Here is a 24282-nt window from a genome sequence, read left to right as displayed (position 1 = left end):
GCTGGAGGCAGCTGTGCCCTGGTGGGGTTTTCTTCTTTTTCAATTTTTTAAAATTTTAATTTATTAGAGATAGAGAAAGTGAGAGTGAGAAAGACAGAGAGAGAGAGAGAGAGAGAAGAGACAGAGAGAGGGAGAGGGCTCCTATTTGCTGGCTCACTTCCCAAATGCCCACTGCAGCTAAGACTGGGCCAGGCGGGAGCCTGTGTTTCGGAACTCCAGGCGGAAGGTCTGCCGTGAGTTCCCAGGGCGCACACGGCCGCCCTCGCTGCCAGGATCTGGGGCTCCTCAATCAAGGCTGCGGCCTCCCTGACAACGCGGCAGGCTCGGGGCAGCTGAGCCCCGTGTGACCGAGAGGCCGGGGCGGGTCCCACAGCCCCCGTCCTGCCAGACATGCTCTGCTGCAGGGTGAGGGCCGCCGCTCTGACCTTGTACCCTCACCGACGCCGGACACGCGCCCTGGAGCCTCATCCCGGCCGCCGGGCCAGTCCTTGTCGCCCATGCCCCTTCCTGTCGCCCTCCTCTCGCCCACTTGTAGACCCTGGCACTTCCTGCCCTGATTTCACTTCAGGGAACACTCTCGCTGACACAGCTGCGTCTACGCAGCCCCCACGGTGTGGTACACATGAGTGAGCTTTCACAGAGCCTAAGGCAGGTGGTGACCTGAGCTCCGGAGACCCAGGGCTGGGGTCCACCCTGATGAAGTCATGAGTGAGACCCCTCCGCACAGAATCACATTCCCAGCACCACAGCCGCACCGTGGGACTGTGACAAGGCTATGGTGCCCAGGACAGACCGTCTCCATGGTAACAAGAAGTGATTTAGGGAGGAGAGCAGGAGGGGATGCCGCAGGGAATGGTCCACACGGAGCGCAGGGCTGGGTTCCCAGGGCTGGCCAGAGAGGCCTCCGTCCAGAACAAAAGCCATGCCCCCCCCCACTGGGAGCAGTGTCCGGCCCTGGTGGACAGCATTCCCACGGGGACACAGATGGGCTCCAGACGGCATCCGGCAAATGAAGCCAATCCTGCCCGTCTCCAGCCAAACCCCCACGTGGAACAGTTTGCACTGTGATTTTCCACTTGTGGCACATGGGCCAGGGGCCCCAACAGCAAAGGCAAACAGGAGACATGCAGGCAGCCAAACCCACCCCCCACCCTAGCTACGGGCCAGGGCTCAGGGCTCAGGGGAGAGCCCAGAGCCAGGTAAGTAGCCTCTGTGGCACTGGAGAAGAGGCCTTGCCCCAAGCACCCAGGCCGAGCTGCACTGGAGTGGGAGTGGGGCCAGCGCCTCTGTGAGGACAGGGCTGGAACCCGTCAGTCACGTCCGCCTGGTGAGGGAGAGGAGGGGGGCTGCACACCTGCTCCTGCCCTTTGCCAACCCAAGACTGTGAGCTGCAGAGCCCAGGGCCACAGGGGAGAAGACGGGGGCTTAAAGGAGGGAGCACGGGCCGGGCCGTGGGGACAGAATACCTGCCAGCGCGTCACGGACGTCAGGACGGAGCCTCCGGCTGCACCCAGGTGCTAGTGTTGCAGGGAGCCTTAGCAACAGGCCCTGACATCTGCTCCGTTACTATGATACAGAAACACGATGACAGCAGCCAGATAAGGGGCACCCAGACAGCAACACGGCCTGCACCTGTCAGGCTGCGTGGGGAGGGTGAAGGCTCCAGACAGGACACTCAAAGGCCCGTCTGAAACCCCAAGGGGCTGCCTGCTGGGAAGCAACTCGGGCTGGGTGCGCACAGGGCAGGGCCCGCGTGGATCCTGGAGATAAGACGGGAGCCCCGAGGAAGCCAGCCTGAAAAATGTCCCTAAAACTCTGCCCTGCTACCAGGCGGCCTTCGGGATCTGGGGCAACTCCCCACCTCCTCCCCAGGCTGTTCTCCTCCTCCCTGGCCCTCAGCTCCCTTCGGGGGCAGCTGCACAGGTGGTCCTAACAGCCCAGGTCAGGCTGTGTGATTCCTGCTCCACGACCTTCAGTGGCTCCCCACTAGCACAGGGGAAAGGACCCAGGCTGCACTCAAGGTTGTCCGTGGTATCACCTGCCCCCATCCTCCCATAAACCCACACGGCAGTCCAGGGATCTGGAGGAGTACCAGCAGCTTGGCCTGTCTCCCCTGGCCTCTCATCAGGTCACCTTTTCTCTGCACGTCTCCATCAGATGCCAGCTGTCCTCACCCAGCTCCCAAGTGGACGGACCACCCTTCCTCCCTTCCTGGCATCTCCCTCACCTTCTAGGGGTGGCGGGTGGTCCTCTGCCTCTGCTGCCCCCAGCTCTGGGGGTGCAGAGTGCCTAGGACATGCCTACAGGGAAGCTCACGGGTCCAACACGGCACACAGGGTAACGTCCAGCCTCCTGGGCCTGCTGACAGCACGGCCCCTGCCTCCTTAATCCTCTTCCTCCTGGCCACCCACAGGTCCAGCCCCCTGTCCTAGCTTCGGCCCACTCTACAAAGTGGTCAACACCAACCAAAACCACAGGCCATCTAGAAAGGACTCCAATTGTTGGGTTAACGGTCAACAATGAGATAGCGCAGTCGATGTCAGGGTCAATGTCAAAAGTGACCCATGACCTGGAAGGTCAAGCACAGTGAGAGCAGGTATAACAAATGGCCCCAAGTGGCAGACACGCCGAAGCACGATCTAACAATCCAGTGCCAACGTGGAGAACACAACACGGATCTATCAGGGCTATGGGGAAGTGACGACTCCTCCTTGTCTCAGCTCCCACCCAGACTCCTCCTCTTAGAGCACCCCCCGCCCCTGCTCAGACCCCTGTGCCCTTCCATTTGGGGCATCCAGGATGGATGCCCTGTGAGTGACCTCGTCCATGGCGCCTCCCCCTCCTCCCTCTGGGGCCACAGAGCTCAGAGTCCATCACTGCCCCCTGCAGGACAGGAACAGCCATGCCTCCTTCCTTCCAGACACACAGAGCGCTGGCTGCACCAGGTGCACACCTGGAGGCCCCTCCTGTGGCCCTGGCCCGGGCAGGGGGTGGGGTGCAGGGCCTTTCTTTGTACCTCACCCCTCTCCCACCGCGGCCTCACATAGGAGCTCACAGAATGCTGTGGGGTCTTTGTTCTTGCCTAGGAAAGTAAATCTTAGGGAAGCTGTAACGGCCTAAAATGCCCGCCCGGGTGGGCCCCAAATCCCTGCCTCTTTGTCTACCTGAAGCTGTTTCCTCACTCCCAGACTGAAATGCAAAGCAGAGCCTGCGGGCAGAACAGGACGTGAGCTACCTGCTTCTTCCCCTCCCCTCGGATTCTAACGGCCTCGAGCTCTGTCTGCGTGGCCCCAGGCACAGCTTGCTTGTCATTCCTGAAAGGCTGCCGCAGAGGCAAGACTCCCGAACCAGACTCCCCCGGTGGGCGAGACTGCCCCGCGGAGGCACAGGCGGGAGGGCAGCCTGGCCGGCTCCACTCCCCACACACCCGGGCAGTATCAGTCTCGGAAAATCACTGCATGCTGGCTGGCTTTAAATGGCTCTGAAGCCTCTGAGGCCAAGGTCAAGGTGCCAGCAGGGCCGGGCTCTCTCAGGGAAGACCCCCTCCCACGCCTGCTCCTGGCGACTGCAGTCCTGGCCGGCAGCTGCCTCGCCCAGCTCTCTGCTCGTCCTCACGAGGAGTTCTTGTCTCTGTGTCTCTCTCCTCTTCTCACGAGGATGCTGGGCACCCCACTCCACGTCCTGGCAAGCGACATCCACAGTGACCCGATTTCCAAATGAGGTCCCCCCTCTCAGCTGCTGAGGCCGGGACCTCCCCATACCTGCTGTGGGCAGACAACTCAACCCACAACACAGGGCTAACGAGAGCCAGAGCCCTACCTGGGGAGTGGGTGGAAGAGGGTGGGGACACCACGCACCCTGGGTCCTTTAGTACACGAGCATGAAACCTTGGTCTAAAATGACCCTCACTGTTGTGGGTTAAGCCGCTGCCTGCAATGCCACGTCAGATTGTTGGTTCGGGTCTCGGTTGCTCCGCTTCCGATCCCGATCCCTGCTAACGCACTTGGAAAGCAGCAGAAGATGGCTCTCAGGTCCTTGGGTCCCTGCACACGTGTGGGAGACCCAGATGGAGTTCCAGGCTCCTGGTTTCAGCCTGGCTCAGCCCCAGCTGGTGCTGCCAACTTGGGGAGTGAACCAGTGGATGGAAGAGCTCTTCCTCTCTCTCTTTCAAATTAAGAAAGTAAATCTTTAAGTAAAAATGACCTCTGGGGCTCCTGGGTCACAGAGGCATAGGAGGGAGGTCTAAACACTGGGGTAGGAGACGTCGTGGTTCGTATAAAGTGAAGCTTCAGGAACACCACCTCAGTCAGTCTTTGCTGGTCTCAGGATTCTTCCCATGGATAGAGGGAAAGTGGCATTTTCATGTTCATTGATTTGCAACTGAAAATTTCTATTTCCCTTAATTACGATTACAGGAGCCATACTGCTGGCACCAAAGCCACAGCTGTTTTGCTACCACAGTACAATGGTGCAGGAATCTCAAAACACAGCTCGTGGTCTTCGCTGCTTTAAAGCGGCAGCAGCGTGCAGAGGCCCACTGGGGCCGGATCACCCCCGCGCACCAGCACTCGTCAGCCCAGCTGGCTTCCCGGGTCTCGTCTGTGTACTCAGACCCCGGATCGTGAGAACTGTCCCACGGCTTCACCAGGCTGTCCAGCAAGGAGTCCATGGCCGCGAAAAAGAGGACACGGAACAGGGATTTAGCTCAGAGATAACATCCAGTCCTCAGGGTGAGCAGGTGCCCCCGGCCTCGGGTGCCCTACAGGCACTCCGAGGGGCGTGGGGTGGGAGGGGTGGGCAGAGCTACAGCCTTCTTCCCGGAGAGCAGCGGTGTGGCTGTGCACAGTCCCAGGGAGTGGACTTCCCGCAGAGGGAACCTGATCTCGCTCACACCTTGGAGCTGCTCACTGAAGGAGCCCAAGGGGAACCGCCCCACAGGCAGACAAGTCTCTGCAAAGGAAACCGCCCCTCACCGCTCACCTGCCTGCTGCAGTCCCGACCCGCGGCGCGCTCACAGGCAGTCCTCAGCTCCTCGCGAGCAGCTTCCCGCACGGCCACTGTCCCTGCGGCCACTGCCCAGCCCAGCCCGGACGCCAGCTCTCAGGTGCCTCTCCTCAGCCCTGCCCCACCCCTCCCCATCCTTCTGCCCAGGACCCTGGCCCTGGCTGTTTGCTTAAAGCCGGCAGCCACGGCAACGTCCAGCTGGCCTGGCCCACTATCTGCAGGCCAGCTGTCCCCGCTCATTCATGGAAACACAAACAGACGTTTCTCTGTTCCAGCTCCAAGGTCAAGGACCGCACTGCCTGGGAACCAGCTGCCCGTTTCCCTGCACACCTCTGGCTCCCCTGTCAGGGACTAATAATCCCCCAGTACGTGGGGATGCCCTTCAGGAAGGACCACGGTGGGGACTGCAAGGCCCCGGCCCAGCGACAGGCCTGAGAGCACAAAGGGACCACGGGGCACATGGCTTGGTTCGGAGAAGGTGGGCAGGGAGGCGACCCGACAGGAGCCCTGGCCTTTTACCCAGGGGTCTTCGTGGCCTTTGGGAGGAGGAGCCCACACATTACAAAATGCTCCTGCACATGCTTGGCTTGACCCTGCGCCACCAAACTGGGAAGGGGAAGCAGCCAGGGCCGCCTCCTCACCAGGTACCAGTCGCAGGCTGACCAGATGGAATCCTCGTCACCAGCCCCAGGGGATGACACAATTGTCATCCCCTCCCATCCCCTGTGGCCACTGTGCCTCCCATGGAGCCCTGGCTGCAGACTGTGGGGCCTGAGGACAGCAACCGATCAAGGGGTATTCTCCATGCACCTACCGCGCACCTGCGCTCGGAGTGTGCCAGGAGCTCACGGAAACTGGGAGTGGGTCAAGAACTGGCCGAACAGGTGTTCTGAGAGGCAGGGGGCTGCCTGGGCCAGAGCAGCCTGGATGGTGCCACACAGGGGGTGAGCTGGTAGTGTTTCCTGGAGCAGGCGGCGGCTGGGCCTGGGAGACTACCTGCCACCGCTGCTGTGTTGTCCCCAAGAAACCCACGGAGCAGAAGGCACCAAAAGAACCACTCTCTGAGAAGGCCCAGGCGTCATCAGTGACGGTCCCTGCCCCCCAGCCCCGGCCCCAGTATCCAGCCCCAGTGCTCACCCTGACCGCAGGCCCCTGTGACCCTCAGGGCTTTCCTTGCGGCCAGGCTGCCACTCAGACCCAGTCCTCCCTGCCACCACTCTTCCAAATCAGGCCTAATGTCCTCACAGGGAGCTCACGGCCAGGCTCCACCCCACCTTGCCAAACCAGCCTCCCAGACCAACAGAAGCACTCAACATCCCCGCCCCCTGGCCCCAGCCCCAGCCTGAAGCCCCTGCCCCCTCCTCGGCACCTCACGAGCATGGCACTGCCACCTCTCGCCGCGGGTCCTGGATGATGAGTGTGTCTGACCTCGTGCCTAGGGGGCGTGTCTGGACTGGGTTTCAGAACCGACTGTCACCTCCTGCTGAGCACCGGCTAAAGGCACACCCACAGGCAACGAGGGGGCTGGACCCTCCGTTTGTGCCCTCAAAACAGATCTGCAACCGGAGTGAGAGATAACTGGAAACCTCTCCGAACTTGGAGCTCAGAGCGGTCAGCCTTTGGGGCCTGAATCTCTGGCGGTGATTTCTCCCACGACACCAAAAGCCTGACCAACCAAAGGAAAAGGAGGTGCCCTGGGCTTTACCGAAATTTGTGACTTTTGTCCATTGAAGGATACTACTGCCAAAAGGTGAACAGACACTACCCACAGAACAGGAGGGAACACGCAAACCATAAATGCTCTGATGGCCTGGTATCTAAAATATGTAGACAATTCTTACAACTCAGCAACAACATGACAGACAATCCAACTTAAAGGTGGGCGGGGAGGAGCAGGTGTGGTGCACAGCAGGTTAAGTCGCTTCCTCCAGAGTTGCCATCCCCATATGGGCACCAGTTCAAGTTCCCGCTGTTCTACTTCCCATCCAGCTCCCTGCTAATGTGCCTGGGAAAGCAGCAGAAGATGGTCCAAGCGCTTGGGCCCCTGCCACCCACATGGGAGACCTGGATGGAGTTCCAGGGTCCAGGCTTTGGCCTGACCCAGCCCTGCCTTGGCTGTTGTGGCCATCTGAGGAGGGAACCAGTGGAAAAAAGATCTCTCTGTCACTCTGCCTTTCAAATACACAACAAACAAATCTTAAAAAAATGGGCAAAGGGTTTGAAAATAGACATTGCTCCACAGAAGAATAAAAAATGCCCAAAAATCACTAGAAGGCGTTTGGCATCACCTGCCACCAGGGACATGCAATTCAAGGCCACAATGAGATGCTTCGATTTAAAAAATGGAGAATGACAAGTGCTGACAAAGCAGTGGCGATGTAGGAGCCCTTGTGCACGGCTGGTGGGGAGGTAAAATGGTGCAGCCCCTGTGGACAAGAGCCTGGCGGCTCCTCAGAGTGAAAGAAAGATTTATCACGGGACCCAGCAACCCCACTCCTGGGTATACACCAAAAGAACTATGAACAGGTACACAGGGGCTCGAGTGGTGGTGCAGAGGGTTAAGCCACTGCCTCCAGTGCCGGCATCAAGTCCCGGCTGCTCCACTTCAGATCTAGCTCTCTGCTATGGCCTGGGAAAGCAGAAGAGGATGGCCCCAGTCCTTGGGCCCCTGCACCCACGTGGGAGACACAGAAGAAGCTCCTGGCTTCGGATCAACTCAGCCCTGCCGTTGTGGCCACAACAAAAGGAAGATCTCTCTCTGTCCCTCCCACTCTCTGTAATTGCCTTTCAAATAAATCTTTAAAAAAAAATAAGGAACAGGTGTGTAAAGAAAATCTTTTACACACACATCACAGCACTCTTCATAATAGCCCAAAGGTGGAGAAAGGCAGTGTCCGTCAACAGACAGGCAGCTTGACCATACACAGTATATCCACACAAGGGAATGTCATTTGGCTATGAAAAGGAACAAAGTACTAATTCGTGGTACAATACAGATGAACCTTGAAAATGTTACACTCCTACAAGGAACCAGTCACCTGGGTCACTTACTACGCGGTCCCATTTACACAACGCGTCCAGAACAGGCAAGTCTGTGGAGGCAGGAAGTAGACGGGGGGGGGACTAAAGGGTATGGGGCTTCTCTTTGTGGTGAGAAAAATGTTCTAGAATCGTGGTGGTGGCTACACAGATGTACAAATATATCAAAAACCACTGGGCTGTACATTTACCTAAGGGTGCAGGCAACGGTCAGTGAACTGAATTTCAATCAAGTTGTTTTTTTTTTTTTTTGAAAGAAACTGTGGCACCGTGAAGAATGAACCTGGGGCCTGAACAGGGCAGGCAGACACCGTCTCAGGGGGCCGAGGCCTGACACTCACGTTCGAGGACAGATTAACTGCAGATCGACCCCGAGCAAAACCCGACAGCTGGCGCGAGGGGCAGGGAGCAGGAGGAGGGGCTGACGCAGGGACCACAGCAGCTCTGTATCGTCCTTGGAACTCTGTGACGAAGACTTTCCCGATGAGCTCTCAAAGGCTTAACGCCGAAACGTGAGCCACAACACAGCAGCAGCGTCACAGTCCACGACAACACACAGGCCTGGTCTCCACGATGCCAACAATCAGACGCACGGACAGAGGGAGGAAGCGACGCTTACGGGGCAGTGGAGTGGATGGATGCAGAGGGAGGGAGAATTCCACGGCAGCAACAGCTGCAGGCAAGACGAACCGCCGGGTACCGTGGGCTAGCAAAGAGCCCCGGAGCAGCAGGACCTGCGCACAGCCTCGGCGTCTTTCCCAGGCTCTTCACGACCCACGAAGGGAAAAGCAGGACCTTCACTGCGGGGGGACCTGGCGGCCACCGGCTGACCCCGAGGAGGGCGTGGCGTCATTTGGGGGGGGGGGGGCTCCATCTCCTCCTGAGAAGATGGCAGCCAGAGCCCGGCGGAGGCTGTGTTACTCGCTCACTGACCAGTGTTCCTGCCAACCCAAGTCACCAAAGAAAAGGGGAGACGAGGGGCTGGCAGCTCGCGGCAGCAGGCAGCGAGGGAAGCTGGCGGAAGGCACACAGCGATTCTCTCTGCCATCACCGCAGCTTTTCTCCAAGCTCAAACGTATTCCAAATGAAGAAGCCTTTAAAGATTCTCAAAATTTTCCTAATTAAAAAAAAAAAACCCTTTTGGTGCCTGCTGTTTGGAACCCCAAGCCCCAAGAGGCCTGTGTGATGTGCCCTGCAGGGTGGTGTATGCTGGGGAACACCCCTGAATGAGCGCCCACCAGGGAGAGATGAAGGGGCCCCAGAATCTGGGCTGGTGGGCGCAGGAGCTGCCTGAGGTGTCAGGACCACCGCCAGGTCTCTGTGCTGTGGGCAAGGTGGAAGCTCGAGCCCTACTCCAGGCTCTGGCCTCCGGAGAAGCGTCCCAAGTCCAGGCGCGAACACAACGTACAAAGTGATGAAGTTCAGCTGAACGGAGAGAAGACACACACACGGGCACTGCAGTGTGGGCCAGGACGGGGAAGGGTGGGGCTGGGGAGGGTGTGTCAGTACAGAGACAGAGTGCCCCCACCCCACTGCCAGCCTCTCCCAAGCTTGGAAAGCGGTGTGGTTACATGGTACCGCCCCAAGGTCAGGGGAGGTCCACTCCGGGGAAAGGGTCCTCTGAGTGACTGGTGGGTGGGCAGGGCTGTCCCGATCTAGCTGCCTGCCTTATCCCGTATCACTTCCAGGCCTGCGCTTGTTGCTGAGACAAAGGAGGGCTCCAGGGAAGGTGGGCAGAGGACAACAAACCAGAACTTCACAGAGGTCACACATGGTCTTTGAGCAAGATGTGAACCCAAGCACTTGGATACGGGAGGTGGGCATCCCAAGACGCATCTTAATACACCCCTCCCCCAAAAGCTTGGCCTCAATATTTGTGTATTTTAGTGTATGTGTTGCTGAAACCAGCACTGAGGCAGGTTGAAACACTCCCACTTCACAGATGAGCCAACTGAGGCTCAGAGAAGTGACCGGCTCACCAAAGTCACACAGCTGGTACCTGGCGAAGCCCCAGGACTTAACTCCAGGCTCAAGCTCTTAACCATAAGGGCATCCCAACTCCTCCACACACCACAGTACTTTGCCTAATATTGGAAATGCTTTTTTAAAAACCAGTTCACTTTTTAAAAAAATATTTTTGTTTGAAAAGCAGAGAGAGAGAGAGAGAGAGAGAGAGAGAAATCTTCTATCTGCTGGTTCACTCCCCCAAATGTGGGTGATCCCAACAGAGCACATTTCTCCCCACCCCCACCTTCCGCCAATCAGGTAAACTGCTCCCAGGTGTGGCCCAGGCCCATTAAGCCCACCTGGAAAACTACGTGACCTTCAAGCTGATTGGAGAGGCATATTGGCACCATTATCAGTTCTGTCCTATAGTCAGTGTTCCCCTGAGTTAGTTACGCCCACTTCTACCTGCTCTTTAAAAGCCTATGTCACTGTTAATAAACTTGAACATGGTTCACTCCCCAAATGGCTAGGCTTAGGCCATGCTGAAGCCAGGAGCCAGGAACTCTACCAGTTTCCCACGTGGGTGCAGGGACCCACGGACCTGAGCCATCATCTACTGCTTTCCCAGGCACATTAGCAAGGAGCTGGATCAGAAGTGGAGCAGGCACTCGGACTTACCCCTAATAGTAGAGCTAGAAACGTGCCAAGGGATTCCAAATCAATCCCATCAAGGTGGCATGTACCAATGCCATCTTACTAGTCAAAGTGACCAGTTTCAGTTCATAACTGATCATAGTGATAGGATTAAGTGTCAAAGGGATCACATAAACAAGACTAGTGTCTGCTAATAATAACTGATAAAATTAAAAAGGAGAGAATGATCCAACATGGGAAGCAGGATACACAGCAGACTCATAGAATGGCAGATGCCCTAAAGAGCATGCTGGCCTCAGAATCAGCCCTTAAGGCATTCGGATCTGGCTAAAAAGCCCATAAGAGTTTCTTAGGCATGGAAAGCCAAGACACTGTGGGGAAAAAAAAAATGACCTACATGAAAGATCCCTGTGAATGAGATCCCAGTGGAAAGAACAGGCCATCAAAGGAGGTACCTTTCTCTGAAGGGAGGAGAGAACTTCCACTTTGATTATGACCTTGTCTAAATAAGGTTGGAGTCTGTGAACTCAAGAGGCTTCCAAAGCCTTGGCAACTCATGACAAGAGCCTCAGGTGATTACTGACGTCATAAATAAGAGTGTCAACTGTGCACTTACTCCCCATGTAGGATCTCTGTCCTTAATGTGTTATACTATGAGAATTAACAGTAAAACTAGTACTCAAATAGTACTTTATACTTTGTGTGTCTGTGTGGGTGCAAACTGTTGAAATCTTTACTTAGTATATACCAAGTTGATCTTCTGTATACAAAGATAATTGAAAATTAATCTTGATGGAGAATGGGATGGGAGAGGGAGTGGGAGAAGGGATGGTTGTGGGTGGGAGGGAGGTTATGAGAGGAAAAGCTGCTATATTCCAAAAGCTGTAATTTCGAAATTTATATTTATTTAAAAAAAAAGAAAAAAAAAGATGTGGAGCAGGGGCTGGTGCTGTGGCTTAGTGGGTAAAGCCGCTACCTGTAGCCTGCAGAGCCGGCATCCCATATGGGCACAAGTTCAAGTCCTGGATGCTCCACTTCCGATCCAGCTCTCTGCTATGGTGTGGGAAAGCAGTAGAGGATGGCCCAAGTGCTTGGGCCCCTGCACCCACGTGGGAGACCTGGTTTTGGAAGCTCCTGGATCCTGGTTTTGGATTGGTTCAGCTCTGGCCATTGTGGCCAACTGGGCAGTGGACCAGCATGTTAGTAAAATGGTGCAGTCTTATCTATGGCATGATCTACTCCCTGACACCATCCTATGCTCTAGCCCCCGCTGCCATTGCTGGAAGCCAGGTGGCCACATGGCCCAGCCACCAGTGTCAGCCCCACCTCCATCCTAATGGGATTCGCTGCTCCTACTTCCCTGCCCACAACCCACCCCTCAGGCAAAGTTTTAAAAAGACCTGCTCCTGAACACATCTCTCTCTCTCTCTCTCTCCCTCTCCGTCTCCTGATCTCTATCTCTCTCTCTTTTTTTTTTTTTTTTTTGACAGGCAGAGTGGATAGTGAGAGAGAGAGAGAGAGAGAAGGGTCTTCCTTTTTGCCATTGGTTCACCCTCCAATGGCTGCTGCGGCCGGCGCATCTCACTGATCCGAAGCCAGGAGCCAGGTGCTTCTCCTGGTCTCCCATGGGGTGCAGGGCCCAAGGACTTGGGCCATCCTCCACTGCCTTCCTGGGCCATAGCAGAGAGCTGGCCTGGAAGAGGGGCAACCGGGATAGAATCCGGCGCCCTGACCGGGACTAGAACCCTGTGTGCCGGCGCCGCAAGGTGGAGGATTAGCCTGTTAAGCCACGGCGCCGGCCTGTCTCTCTCTCTCTCTTACAATGTCCTCTCCCTCTTTTTCCTTCTTCGCCCCTTCCCTCTGTTGGGTTTCCCCCAATAAACTCTTTCCCTTACTCCGGTGTTTGGTGTGTATTGTGGCAGCCTTACATAGCAGATGGAAGACACCTCTCTCTCTCTCTCTCTCTGCCTCTCTGTAGCTTGCCTTTCAAATAAATAACTAAATCTCTAAAAAAAAAAAAAAAAGGAGGAGGGGGAGGGGGAGGGGAGGGGAGGGGGAGGGGGAGGGGGAGAGGAGCAGCTGAGACTCGAGCAGCTGCCCATATGGGATACCGGTGCTTAGTGGTTTAACCTGCTGTGCCACAGCGCCAGCCTCGACACCACAGTGCTCTTTGCAAGAAAGAACCACGTGTGTCTGGGGACCTTTTCCCACCCCGCTACCCCCACATAATGTACAATCTTTTTTCCTTGTCCTTACAGATAAATTAGAGATGGTGAATATGATTCTACACGAGGAAATGCTGTCTTTGCAAAAGTAAGAAAACAAATAATCCAGATAAAAATGGGCAAAGGATTTGAACAGAGTCTGCGAGAGAAGAGGAAGAAGACAGATGACTACTGGCAGCAAACAGGGCTAGGAAAAGACGCTCTCTGTGCCAAGGCCCCTGTGGGAGCCCGAACCTCCTCCCACCCTAGGTTCCCCTACACGTCCATGTCTCGGATAAAGCTTGACTTTCCAATGAGGGCAGTCACAGGCTAATAAGAGTAACTGGCAAGCCTGGACCCAGCACGCCAGAGCGGATGGGGGGAGGTGGGTGGCACTGCCGCGAGGGTAGGGGGGCGGCAGTGCACGAAGCCTCCGGCTGGGAAATCACAAACCAGAAACTGCCCAAGAACAAGTCCCAGCTTTGGCGATCACCATCAGAGAAATCAACCAGCTTCCAGCACCAGAGAGGAATCCACGTGAACACGGACAGACCTACGTAGGACCCACGCTGCTCCCCGGGACCCTGTGGAGCGGGACGCTCACTCAGGGAGCCGCCGGCAGACCCGGGCCATGACCCCGTGCTTGACTGCACACACACCTCACAGAGGTTTTCTAAGAGTTCCCTTGGGTACCGGGAACGAATCCTGAAACCTGTACCGTAACACAGCGTGCACCTGTACCCTGTCTGCTCGGCTGTATCTGTGCACAGTGGCCTGGCGGCCGGTGTCAATCAACTCTGCTGCCAGAGGACACAAATGGCTTCACTCACACGGGGTGGGGGGAGTGGGAGGGTGGGGGGGTCCCCAGTGTGGCTGCAGAAAGCCCATACTTCCCATTTCCCTCCCATGGGGTCTGAGCACCTGCGGGCCTAGACAGCAGACACAGAGGCCCTGCCCCTCGCTCCCGCACCCAGCTTAGAAACTCATTCTAAGCAAACACGAACACGTATACAGAAATCAAATGGAGAAACTAACCTATGCCTAAGGCGACAAATACCCAGACTTGCAATTCATCACGTGAAGCACACTTTTGGGACTTAGAATACAAGATCACACAAGGAAAAAAATAACTGCTGCACTGTAATGGGATCTCAATGTGGTTTCTCTCCTCTTTCACAATACCTTAATTCCTCATTGCATTAAGGTAATATTTTTGGATTCCAGTTGAGCACAAGTACCCGAAAACGCAGAAAGTGAAACTGTGGGGCTAGCGCTGTGGTGTAACAGGTGAAGCCGCCGCAAGCAGTGCCGGCATCCCATATGGGTGCTGGTTTGAGTCCCGGCTGCTCCACTTCCGATCCAGCTCTCTGCTATGGCTGGAAAAGCAGTGGAAGATGGCCCAAGTCCTTGGGCCCCTGCACCTGCATGGGAGACCTGGAAGAAGCTCCTGGCTCCTGGCTTTGGTCTGGCCCAGCCCTGACCACTGAAACCATTTAGGCAGTGAACCAACAAATGTGAGGTTCTCTCCCCTCCACCCACACCCCAATTCTTCCTCCGTACCTGTCACATAAAGAAATATAAGGAACTACAACTCAGTGATAAAAATGAGCTGGCAACACTGCTGTACCAGGTTGAGGCACAGCAGGTACGTTCACGACCTCATTGGCTTTGCTCTGACCTCCCTAAGCACAAGGGAGAAGGTGGACCCTGCTTCACCCCACACCACCGCCCTGCAGCAAGGCTGCTGTGGGCGACTCAGAACCTTAGGACTGCGTCCCACATGGTCCCAGCTCATGCCCCACTACTTCCAATCTAGCTCCCTAGCTCCCTGGCCTGGGAAAGCAGCAGAAGTCATGTATCTGGGACCCTGTACCGATGTGGGAGACATAGATGAAGCTCCTGGCTCTTGGCTTCGGCCTGGTCCAGCCCTGGCTATTGTGACCATCTGGGGAGTAAATCTGTGGATGGAAGATCGATCTCTCTCTCTCTCTCTAACTCTACTTTCAAGAAAATAAATAAATCTTCTTTAAAAATACAGTTATTTGGGGCTGGTGCTGTGGTGGAGCTGGTAAAGTTGCCACCTGCAGTGCTGGCATCCCATATGGGCGCCGGTTCAAGTCCCAGCTGCTCCACTTCCGATCCAGCTCTCGGTTATGGCCTGAGAAAGCAGTGGAAGATGGCCCAAATCCTTGGGCCCCTGCACCCACATGGGAGACCCGGAGGAAGCTCCTGGCTCCTGGCTTCAGATCAGCACAGCTTCGGTCACTGCAGCCAACTGGGGAATGAACCAGCAGATGGAAGACCTCTCTCTTTCTCTGCCTCGCCTTCTCTCACTGTGTAACTCTTTCAAATAAATAAACAAATCTTTAAAAAAAATACAATCATTCTATGTTCCACCAGTTTCTGTTTCCTGAAACAATGACACTGTTTCATGGATTCCTAACACTTCAAAGTCCCCTCTCCACATCCCCAGATGTCCCCAGCAAGTGCCCCTGCACTCCCCAGTGCCTGTATTACCAGCTACCTGACCAGACCTACTGGGAAGGGTCTGGGAAAAGTGCATGGAAAATGCCTATTAGGAAAAAAATGGCATGGATGCCTATATTTGCATCAAAATAAAGTTATCTCCCAGCTCCATTTCTCCCTGAGCTTTCTGGGCCCCTCAGAGGTGTCCCTGTGCTTCCTCCCCGTCTTGCCCGGCCCTCGCCTCATCCACACCCTGGGCACTGCTCCCATCTTCACCCCTGGAGGCCACCAGCTGGGATCCTGAGAGCCAAAAACAAAGTCTTCTTCCTGACTTCTCTGTCTTTTCAAAGTAAAACAGTACTTTTAAAATTTTTATATACTTATTTATTGGAAAAGCAGAGAGAGAAAGAGAGAGCGCTCCCATCCGCTGGTTCACTCCCCAAATAGCCACAACAGGCAGGGCTGAGCCAGGCTGGAGCCGGGAGCCAGGAGCTCCATCTGGGTCTCTCACGTGGGTGGCAGAGGTCCAAGCGCTTGAGCCATCACCTGCCATACCCCAGGATGCACACAGCAGGAAGCTGGAGTTGGGAGTAGATCGAGGACTCGAGAGGAGAGACTCAGGACACGGGCACCCAACACTGCCGGTCACTAGCCATCCAGTTAGAACAGTCCTCGGTGCACCAGCCTCCTGGCACGCTGCAGGCCAGTGGCTTTGCTCACGTGACTGGCTGTCTGCTCCCTCTGGTCTGCTCGCTTGCTCTGGGGCCAGGCTGGCCGCATCTCCCAGGAACAGGCATCGTCTAGGGGAGGGCCGAGGCCAGGCCACTGGCTCAAGTCCCCGGGGCTTTAGTTTTGCTTCAGCTTACGTTCTCTCTAGGGGAGCTTGTCAGTGAGTCTCACACCCAGCACGACCAGAATCTCACCAGACATTCCCCAGGCAGGCGCATATGCAGGGCTTCAAAAGGCTAGTGGAAGAGCAAATTAAAAGGTTATTTTGGCGTGAGGGGAGGAGAGCAGAGTGACCTCCATGCATACTTGAGGTCATGATAAAGTTCGTGGAGGGGCGGCCATTTGGCATGGTGGTCAGGATGCCACCTGGGATGCCTACGTCCCATACCAGGAGGGCCTGGGTTCAAACCGTGGCCCCACTCCTGGTTCCAGCCCCACTGCTAATGCACCTGGGAGGCAGCAGCAGGTAACGGTTCAAGTACCTGAGCCCCCGCCATCCACATGGGAGCCCCTCATGGAGTTCCTGGCTCCTGGCCGCAACCTGGCCCAGCCCTGGCTGTTGTGGGCTTCTGGGAAGTAAACCAGGTGATGGGCAATCTCTCTCTCTCTGTCTTTCTCTCTGTCTTTCAATTAAAATAAGTGAATAAAGAGGTCTTAAAAGTTCATGCAAATATATATTACAAAAAGCTATGCATTATGAAGGTCAAACTTCTGATGTAAAATACAGGTATCTTTCAATTCCACTTTTCTACAAATTTCTGAAGTAGCCCCTGTTGGTATGTGCCAATAATAAGCTCAATCTTTAAATAAATGGCTTACGTCTTTCAGCAAACGAGACACTGAGAACCAACAGAAGATACCTCCAAGTGCAGTCTTGATGATACAAAAGGTTTTGTAAATTACAGGCCCCCTACCCACCCAAAAATGTGCTCACGAACCACAAAAAGAACATGAAACGACACGGAAAGAAGCCAGTCTAAACGGCCACGTCCTGATACCAGCTCTGGGACGCTGACCACGCAGACAGGAGAGGCATCCATCAGGGACCTGCTGGGAGACAGGGAGGGTGGGGAAGTGGCGCATGTGGGAGCTGCAGGGTTGAGCATCCCCAATGCCAAGGCCGGAAAAGCTCCAAAACCTGCAGCCTAAGCACCACCATGATGTCACAAGTGGAAAATTCCACATCTGACCAAAGTGACCAGGTCGTGGTCAAGACGCAGGACAAAGTGAGTGCACAAAGCTACCTTCAGGGCATGTGTATAAGGCACAGACGAAACACACTAATTCTGAGTTTAGCCTAGGGGCCCCTCCCCAAGATATCTCATTATGTACCCACAAATATTCCCAAATCCCAAAACTCGGCAATCTGAAAACCTGCTCCCAAGCATTTCAGACTGAGTACAATCCCGTAACATTCTCTGATACCAAAACGTGCCGTGCACATCGGCTGGAGCCGCAGGAAGTCAGACACTAAAAGTGAGCCCAGGCATAAACCGCTGGCGTTAGTTAACAGTCACGTATCAGCACCAGCTCAGCCGCCGGGAACGCACCCCATCCCTGCGAGGTGTTGACGACAGGAAACCAGAGGAGGTGCGGCCTGCACCGGAGCTCCCTGTGCGTCCCATGTACTTTTTTGTTTTTTATTTATTTTTATTTATTTATTTATATTTTTTTGACAGGCAGAGTTAGACAGTGAGAGAGAGAGAGACAGAGAGAAAGGTCTTCCTTTTCCATTGGTTCACCCCTCAATGGCAGCTGCGGCCGGCGTGCTGCGGCCAGTGCACCACGTTGATCCAAAGCCAGGAGCCAGGTGCTTCTCCTGGTCTCCCATGAGGGTGCAGGACCCAAGCACTTGGGCCATCCTCCACGCACTCCTGGGCCACAGCAGAGAGCTGGACAGGAAGAGGAGCGACTGGGACAGAATCTGGCGCCCCGACTGGGACTAGAACCCGGGGTGCCAGCACCGCAGGCGGAGGATTAGCCTATTGAGCCGCAGCGCCGGCCCCCATGTACTTTTTTGGTAAAGTTAAACCGCTAAAGAATAATGATAATAAATGCTTCCGAGCAGAATAAAAACTTTTTGAACTTTTACATCATCTTATCAACAGAGGATAAAATCCCACCCCAGTCTCTATCAGCAGGGAAGAATCTTGTCATTTAACGGCTATATTCATGCCTGGTGTCATTCCCTTCTGGATGCTTCTGTGTCGATTTGCAACATGGTCTCATCACCTGCGCTTGTCAAATGAGGAACCCGCAGCACCTGCTATTTGGGGTTCGAGCACCACGTCACCACCCTGTGGTCCTCAGCGGCACAAGCCCGGTGCAGACACTGGAAAGTCATACGCGCCAGCTCCCTGTTCTCTCTCTTCCTCAGTGCCTGGACCGCAGATCGAGTCCCTGTGTTTGTGTATTTATTCAGGAATCTCTGTAGGGCCCGTGGGCGCACTGTACAGTGCACGGGATGGACCCAACCACAGCGCTGCCAAGCGCTGGGCCTGCACGAGGAAGGCGGGAGCAGAAGGCGGGCACGGTGTGCCAGGAAGAGAACCGTCCTCCCAGAAGGGAGGAGGCCTCTGGGACGGCCCCTGCTCTCAGAACTTCAGTGCTGGGAAGTAACTCAGGGAGCTGGGCTAGTGAGGCACCCAGGAACCCACCTGGGCAGGCTGGCGACTGCTGGAGGTCGCAGCTCGGGGCAGCGGCGGAGACCACAGCCCCCATACCCCGGGAGCTGTGAACACATTAAAGGATGCAATGGGAGAGGGGAAAGAGAACCATGAGACCCGCCTGGGCCAAACCTCAGGGCCGGAAATGGCCCACTTCCTCCTCCTGCAGGAACTCTGGTGCAGAGAGGAGCTGCCTGCAGCCCCCAGCACATCCCATGCAGGGCCAGGAGACAGCAGGAACAGGTCGCCGATGCCCATCCCATCCCAGAGGGGTGGGCCCTTCCTTTCCAGGCCTCTATGCGCAGCCTCTGGCCTGTCCACAGAGAAAGCACACTGGGCTCTCCTCGTACCTGCCTGGCTCCAGCGTCCTTGGCTGGGTAGCTCTGGCCCCATGCGGCCTCTGGCCCTGCAGGCTGTGACTTTACCTGCTATGTAACAGTGCCGGCCCTGAAACGTGGGCATCTTAACTACCAGGCCAAAAGCACACCCCTAGTCTGGTCTGTTACTCTGTTGACTTGGGCCCCTGACTGGTCATCCTGCCTGTGGCCCTGGAACCCACGGCGAACAGAAGAGACTCTCCATGGACAATCAAGACCCACTCTCCTCCTCCAGCGCCTTCACCGCTCTCACTGCCTCCGGCATGAAGCTCAGGACGCACCCCGAGACCGAGGGTCCTCTACCACGTGGTCCACACTCACCCTCCAGTCCCTAAAGGCTCCCTGGCCACTGCAACCGCATAGGCTACACCAAGATCTGGGCCTGCAGTCTGCCCACACCCTCGCGTCTCCGCCTCCCCCTGTCCTGTGCTTCCCCCACCTCACCTGACTTCCACGAGCTCTTCTCATCCAACACAGTCCCCGGATCCCGGGCAGCCCCACACCCCTGCCACCCTGCAGCTCCTGTCCTGTTCTTTAGTAATGTTCTCCTTAAAGGAACTCTTTTACTCAAATCTGTTTCTTTAAGAAATTTTCTCTCCACTATACACAGGGAGCCATATCCCTTGCCACTGAATAAAAGGTCATTGAATAAAACAAAGTTATGCTCTAATGCACAAGAAAGTAAGCAATTAACCAGCAGAACGTCTAACGCTCATCTGTGTAGTTAAAAATACGCCAGCGCCTCGCGTACTCTAAGAAATGCTGCCTCAGCAACTTAATTTGGCTTCTGCTTTCCAAGCCCATCTCCCGGTTGTCAGGGGACTTGTCACGGCCCTGTCCTGGTTGACACCAGATACGGGTACCTGGGGACACAGATCCCGCAGCCATGACCCATCCTACACATGGCAGGCCAAACAACGGAAACAGCCCTCACACAGAACCCTCCCGGGACCCCAGACCCACCTGCTGCTTAATGTTTCATCAAAACACAGCACCTTGGGCCGGCGCCGCAGCTCAGTAGGCTAATCCTCCGCCTTGCGGCGCCGGCACACCGGGTTCTAGTCCCGGTCGGGGCACCGATCCTGTCCCGGTTGCCCCTCTTCCAGGCCAGCTCTCTGCTGTGGCCAGGGAGTGCAGTGGAGGATGGCTCAAGTCCTTGGGCCCTGCACCCCATGGGAGACCAGGAGAAGCACCTGGCTCCTGCCATCGGATCAGCGCGGTGCGCCGGCCGCAGCGCACTACCGCGGCGGCCATTGGAGGGTGAACCAATGGCAAAAGGAAGACCTTTCTCTCTGTCTCTCTCTCACTGTCCACTCTGCCTGTCAAAAATAAAAATAAAATAAAATAAAAGTGCAGTAAATTTATAAAAAAAAAAAAAAACACAGCCCCTAGGACCCGCACTGTGGCACACCAGGAAAGCGGCTGCCTGCAATGCCAGCATCCCATATGGGTCCAGACTCAGCTGCTCCAATTCTGACCCGGCTCCCTGCTAATGCACCTGGGAAAGCAATGGAAGATGGCCCAAGTGCTTGGGCTCCTGCACCCATGTGGGAGACCGGGATGAAGCTCCTGGCTCCTGGCTTCAGTGTGGCCCAATCCTGGCTGTAGCAGCCATCTGGGGAGTAAACCAGAGGATGGAAGACCTCTCTCTCTGTCTCTCCCTTTCTCTGGAAGACCTCTCTCTCTGTCTTCCTTTCTCTGTAACTCTTTCAAATAAATCAGTCTTTAAACACACACACACACACACACACCTTGGCCATGAAACCCAAACCTCTCTGTGCCCACTCGGGCATTTCGAAGGATGGATGCAGAAGGCACGGAGCGTGCAGTGTCGGCCCTCCCCCGCTCCTGCCGCCTCCGACTCAGGGCAGCAGGGCCCTGGGACAGCCCTGAACAGCGATTCATAATCCAGCCCCCGATGAACCAGACCCTGCCCAGCACAGACACAGCCCCTCCCTAGAGTCTGCAGACTCCCAGGAAAGCCCGGTCTGAAGAGAGCCGTGGGGCCCAGAAACACCTACCAGGAACCGAGGGGCTAGGACAGGAGCACAGCTGGCTGAGCCTCCCTCCACCGTCGTCAGGGGCAACCTGAGGACGCCAGAGGAAGCTGTGGATCACTCAGAGCCGTTGCAGGGGAGGCCCAGCTGGAACCAAAGTAAGGCCTGGATTCTCCTCGGGGACGGAGGCCTGGCTGAGGCCATCCTGGCCGAGCCCTGGAACAAGTGTGGGGAGTGTTCTGCAGAGGGAGGCGTCGGGTTTCTTACCTGTCTGGATGCTTGTAGGAATTCCTACTTTCCTGGTTAGAAAGGGCCCGTCCTGGGGTCTGGGGTCCAAAACCTTCAGTGCAGGCATTGGGGGGCACACGGGACAGCAACCTCTCAAAGTGCCCGATGCCCGAGCCTCCGCCCCTGGTGTGGGCCTGGCTCCTTGGGAAAAAGTAAACAGGCACACACAACCAGACCTTGAGGGACAAGGGTCAGGAAAGGGACAGCACTTACAGCCTGAGCCCCGCCCACAGAGGGAAGGTGTCCCTGGCTGACCCTTGCATCGCACAGCGAGTAAGTGGCAGAAGACGGTGTTTTGGTGACGAGGACACCGGCAGCCTCTTCCCCAGCCAGAAGATCTCAAACAGGGTTCCAAGGAGCCCCACATGGCTGCTCTATTCCCACTGGTGGAAGACAGCAATGGGGACAAGTTGAGCTGGGGGGGGATCTCCCCGGGCCCAGTTGCGGCTCTCAATGCCCACAGCAGCTTCAGGGACCAGAGGCGACCTTGTACAATGCCTGGGACTCGGGGTTGGCGTCTCCACTCTCACAGCAAAGGCCGGCTCCCTGTGAAGCCCTGGGACCAGACATGTTGGTGCGGCCAAAGTGTTCACGCCTGAGACTCGCAGCCTGGGGCGAGCATCCCTGCTCCCAGTGGCACAGCAAACAGCAAACGCGGGGCCCTGCCGGCCAGCTGGAGCAAGGGGCGGGGCTATCTGTTGCCACTCAGGGAGGAAAACAGTCCTGATGCCACTGCCTACGGCTGGATCCAGCCATGCCTCAACTACTGGTTTGACTGCAAAGCTGTCAGGCCCATGAGGCCCCTCTTTGCTTGGCTAGTTTGAGTTGGGTCCTTGTCACTTGAAGCCCAGAGCTGAGAAGTCACCCAGGCACGACCGGGAGGGATAGCACACACACCTCTGCCCCGGCCCAGCCTCCCGTTCCGACGGACTCTACACGTGCCCTGGAGCTCAACATGAGCTTTCTGCTTCTGTTCCCACCCGTCCCCCCAGAGGCCTGGGCCAGGGCGGCGGCCCCCTTCCCTGAAAGTGCCCGGTGTCCACTCCCAGGCTGACTTCAGCGCCAATGCAGCAGCCACGTGGTCCAGAGGGCACGGCTCCTGGATGGTGCAGCAGCCTCTCCCGTCCTGTCACCACATGAGACCCGCTCCCTCAGCATCCACCAGCCCGGTCACGCTCCCAGGGACACCCGACGCTGTCGCGGATCATCCCGGATTCTCCCGGGGTCTGCGTTCATGGCTCTGTCACCCACCTCCTCACAAAGCACCCAGGAAGGCAGCCTCCCTGCTGACAGGAGAAGCCCAGCTCCCATCCGTGGTGAGCAGCATGCAGGCGTCAGCAGCCATCCACCCAGCATCAACCCCTGACCCAGGAATTGTGGGCGACAGAACCCCACGGCGGTTGTATCTCCCCACTCTCTGGCCGAAATCTCACCAAACGTAAGAACAGGTGCCAACTGCTTAACACATCCACTCTAGGACTTGAAAGGAGGAGGCAAAAACAGATCAACTGAATGACTCATAATGAAGCACAGTGCTTCGATAATTAATATAAATAGAAAATAAAAAAGTCCCTAGCTAAGCAACTGCAACGCTTTAAAAAGCTCGAGAGGAGGAAACGAGCAAAGCAAATCTCTAACTGTAAAACGGAAGCATTAAAAGAAGCTGTGCTGAGGGCCCGGCGCTGTGGTGTAGCGGGTAAAGACGCTGCCTGCAGTGCCGGCATCCCATATGGGCACCAGTTCAAGTCCTGGCTGCTCCACTTCCGATCCAGCTCTCTGCTGATGCCTAGGAAAGCAGTAGATGGCCCAAGTCCTTGGGCCCCTGCACCTGCCTGGGAGACCTGGAAGAAGCTCCTGGCTCCTGGCTTCAGGTCGGCTCAGCTCTGGTTGTTGCGGCCATTTGTGGACTGAACCAGGGGATGGAAGATCTCTCTCTCTCTCTGCCTCTCTGTAACTGCCTTTCAAATAATAAATAAATAAATCTTTAAGAAGAAGAAGAAGCTATGCTGGAGCTGGCACTGTGGCGTAGCAGGTAAAGCCGCCATCTGCAACACCAACATCCTACATGGGCAACAGTTCGAGTCCCGGCTGCTCCACTTCCAATCCAGCTCCCTGCTAATGCTCCTGGAAAAGCAGCAGAAGATGGCCAAGTGCTTGGGCCCCTGCACCCACGTGGGAGACCTGGAAGAAGCTCCTGGATCTTGGCTTCAGTCTGGCCCAGCCCTTGCTGTTGTGGCCTCCTAGGGAGTGATCCAGCAGATGGAAGACCTCTCTCTCTTTTCCCCTCTCCCCATAACTCAGCCTTTCAAATAAAGAAGATAAATCTAAAAAAAAAAAAAAAAAAAAAAAAAAGCCAGGCTTGGGATGAGCGTTTGGCCACAGTTAAGACACCAGGGTCTCGTATTGGAGTGGGTCCAATTCTCAACTCCCACTCCTGATTCCAGCTTCCTGCCTATGTACACCATGGGAGGCAGCAGTGAGGGCTCAAGTAACTGAGTCCCTGACACCCAGGTGGGAAACCTGGACTGAGTTCCAGCCTCCCAACTGGCACAGTCCTGGTCACTGTAGGCATTTGGGGAGTGGACCAGCAGATGGAAGTCCCCTCTCTCTCTCTCTCTCTCTCTCTCTCTCTCTCTCTCTATGTGTGTGTGTGTGTGTGTGTCTCCACCTAATTAAAAAAAAAAAAAAGAAAACTGCACAGAAGATAAAATGCTCCAAGTGTGATACATACATATTTTAAAATTAGAAACGTGTTGGCACTGGTGTCATTTAGTGACTGAGCCACAGAGAGTGCTGCTGGAGGCCTGGCCAGGCCAGCAGTGGGGTAGTGGGCAGGGCTGGGGCTGGGCTGGGGCCAGGGTCTGCGGCAGGGGTCCCCCAGGGACAGGAGTTGTGGGGGAGGCAGGCAGGA

At 55.8% G+C, this 24282-nt stretch overlaps 1 protein-coding gene across 4 annotated transcripts in view; it reads right to left on the bottom strand.

Moving 5' to 3' along the window:
• Window positions 1-24282, bottom strand: part of RPH3AL (rabphilin 3A like (without C2 domains)) — a 157148-nt gene that overhangs the window by 86541 nt on the left and 46325 nt on the right. The window contains exon 1 of one of the 4 annotated variants that reach the window (XM_062215730.1): window positions 21108-21153. The exons of the other annotated variants lie outside the window; for them this stretch is intronic. The gene's annotated coding sequence lies outside the window, so the exon portion shown is untranslated. Of the gene's footprint in view, window positions 1-21107; window positions 21154-24282 lie in introns of those variants that run through there. 4 annotated transcript variants of the gene reach the window in all.

This window comes from Lepus europaeus, chromosome 18, assembly GCF_033115175.1.
Source record: "Lepus europaeus isolate LE1 chromosome 18, mLepTim1.pri, whole genome shotgun sequence".
Classification (NCBI taxonomy): Eukaryota; Metazoa; Chordata; class Mammalia; order Lagomorpha; family Leporidae; genus Lepus; species Lepus europaeus.
This window is presented reverse-complemented; position numbering and strand designations above follow the sequence as displayed.